Source organism: Peromyscus eremicus, chromosome X (genome assembly GCF_949786415.1).
Source record: "Peromyscus eremicus chromosome X, PerEre_H2_v1, whole genome shotgun sequence".
In the NCBI taxonomy this organism is placed as follows: domain Eukaryota; kingdom Metazoa; phylum Chordata; class Mammalia; order Rodentia; family Cricetidae; genus Peromyscus; species Peromyscus eremicus.
Window position 1 is genome coordinate 36,624,607 of NC_081439.1, and position 2,480 is coordinate 36,627,086.

The window sequence follows — 2,480 nt, forward strand, 5'->3', positions numbered from 1 at the left end:
TTAATAGCTTTTGGCTTTGTAGAGAAGCATTATCTACCCATGAACATTATCTTGTTCAAACTGTTTGGGCTTTATTTATTTATCTATCTATTATTTTATTTATTTATCTTTAACCTGCTCAAAGTTTGTTTATAAAGTACAAGAATACACTTTCTGGGGCTGGCATTTTTAAATTTTTACTCCTTCTTTGATGTTTAACTTAACTAATACTCTTGCTTGTCTTCTGTATAAAGTTATTGTTTTTTATGCTAGAGATTGAATCCATGGGCTTACTTGCTCTCTCCTAATAGTACTAACCTAATTTTAATTTCACCAACCTGTTTGTTCTTGGCTATAAGAAGCCAAAGACCAACACATCCTTCCCTGAATGGGAAGATCAGTTCACCTCAAGAACCTTGAGGATTTTGTGAAAGTGTAGCATACTATGTAGTCAGCTCAGGATGGTGTGGAGCAGAGAAACTGATGTCCTCTTGAAGTGGTACCTACATCTTCTTGAATTGAACCAATAGCAGGCATCATCCAACCCTAGCCAGTGGTGTGCTTGATGCTTTGGGGAGAAGTTGATCTCTACATCATAGTCTTTTAACCCTGCCAGCCAATAAATGACTGTTTTAAGTTTCTTCCTGCCATCATAATTGAACTCCTTTCTGAACCTCTCAATTAAAATCAGATGACTTGCTTCTATGCCAGTTTCCTCGAGTCTCTCAGAGCCATTTCTAAGTCATTCTCTCCATGGTCCTCATGGCCTTTTGGACGAATCCAATGATGAATACCATCTGTTGTGGTCCCTCTTGGGTATAAGGTGTTTTTGGAAGATGATCAAGCCACATACTCTCAGGGCCATGATCTTTTTTCAGCATGCAACACAGAGGCACTAGGCAAGTCTTGAACTGAAACTTTTATTTATTATATTTTAATATGTTCATGAAATGGTAGGTTTCCATATGGCTTTTTCAAACTCCTTAACATTGGTTACACTTCCCTTATGCCCCCACTTAGAGTTCACTGTATGCATAATCTTCTTAACTTTGTAAATTTTGTTTTTGAGGCTATAATTACAACATTTAATCCTTTCCCTTTCCTCACTCCAAACCCTCTCGTATATCCCATCCAGCTCTCCTTCACATTCATGAATTGTTATAGCATGTATAAATGTATATGTATACATACTCCTAAATATAACCTATCCAATCTGTATAATGTTACTTGTATGTATGTTTTCAGGTAACTTCTTTGATATTAAAGGGTATTTACAAACTTTAAAACTGATTTTTGTCCAGTTTTTTGAGTGAGTTAATTCCCCCAACACACACACACACACACACACACACACACACACACACACACCAAATAAAATGTGTGCAAATTTCCTCACAAAGCTACAGTTGATATAGTTGAAACAAATAGAAATACGAGGCTATTTAATTAGCATGAAAACGTAGTGATCATAAACTTAAAGACAAGTTGTGGAAGGCAGAATTCAAATGCAGACTTAGAATGAGTATCTTCTATTATCTCTTCACAAATTACTCTGATAAATTTGGGTAAAATAATACTCTTCATATCTGGGTAGATCTAAACATGAAAGTAGAAGTGAAGTTGTCTGGGGAGGACCCTGAAACAGGAAGGTAGCAGAATATATTTGAAGGAATATACTCAAAATACATTATATAGTTGCAAAAATGTCTAGAGGTTACCCAATAATAACAAATTTTAAAAATGATTCCAAAGCAATGAAATGCAGATGTAACCTTCTAAATAGTTTTATTTCAATAGCCATTTCGGTATATATTATTGTTATCCCCAAAGATATTTTATCTAAAAGTGATATTGCATTAGGAACTACATCCTCCAGTTTATCTTTATATATGTAAATTATAAAAGTAGTAATATTATTAGAAATGATCATTACTTTCAGATTAAAATTACCATGTTCGAGAAAATTTTTTACTATTTTTTACAAATTTCACTATTTTTAGTGTCAGCCATTTTATATAGCTGATATATATCTGTCTATATCTGGTATCTAGAATAAAAGAATATCATAATAGAATTGAGTATCTTAACTCAATTTTAGAATCCAGGAGAAAAAAGTCTTGATCTGAATTAATTTGACGAGTATAGTTATAAATGTCTTTTGGCATATATGTTTTAAATATTTTAAATTGCCCTTAATATTACAATGTGTAGTAGCTGCTTCTACTCATTATAAGTCGAAACCATAAATTGGATTAATTTTTCAGTAAAATTGATAATATGACAGAATCTAAATATATAGTAGCTAGTCTGTTAGAATACAAAAAAATTCATTTATAGAACTAATTTTATGTCAGTTTTACATGTTAAAGAGCATGATCACAAAATCTGCCTGATAGCTTTACAAATTGATACTGTTTTCATGCCTATTAAAATATATTAGAAAAAATATATTAGATATGACTTTATAGTGAATAGTACTCTTTTTAAAGTAGAAATGTATT

General features: G+C 32.0%; 1 pseudogene; it reads right to left on the reverse strand.

The window, feature by feature from the left end:
* Positions 1–435: 435 nt before the first annotated feature.
* LOC131898885 (bis(5'-nucleosyl)-tetraphosphatase [asymmetrical]-like) lies at positions 436–844 on the reverse strand (annotated as a pseudogene).
* Between the last annotated feature and the right edge of the window lie 1,636 nt (positions 845–2,480).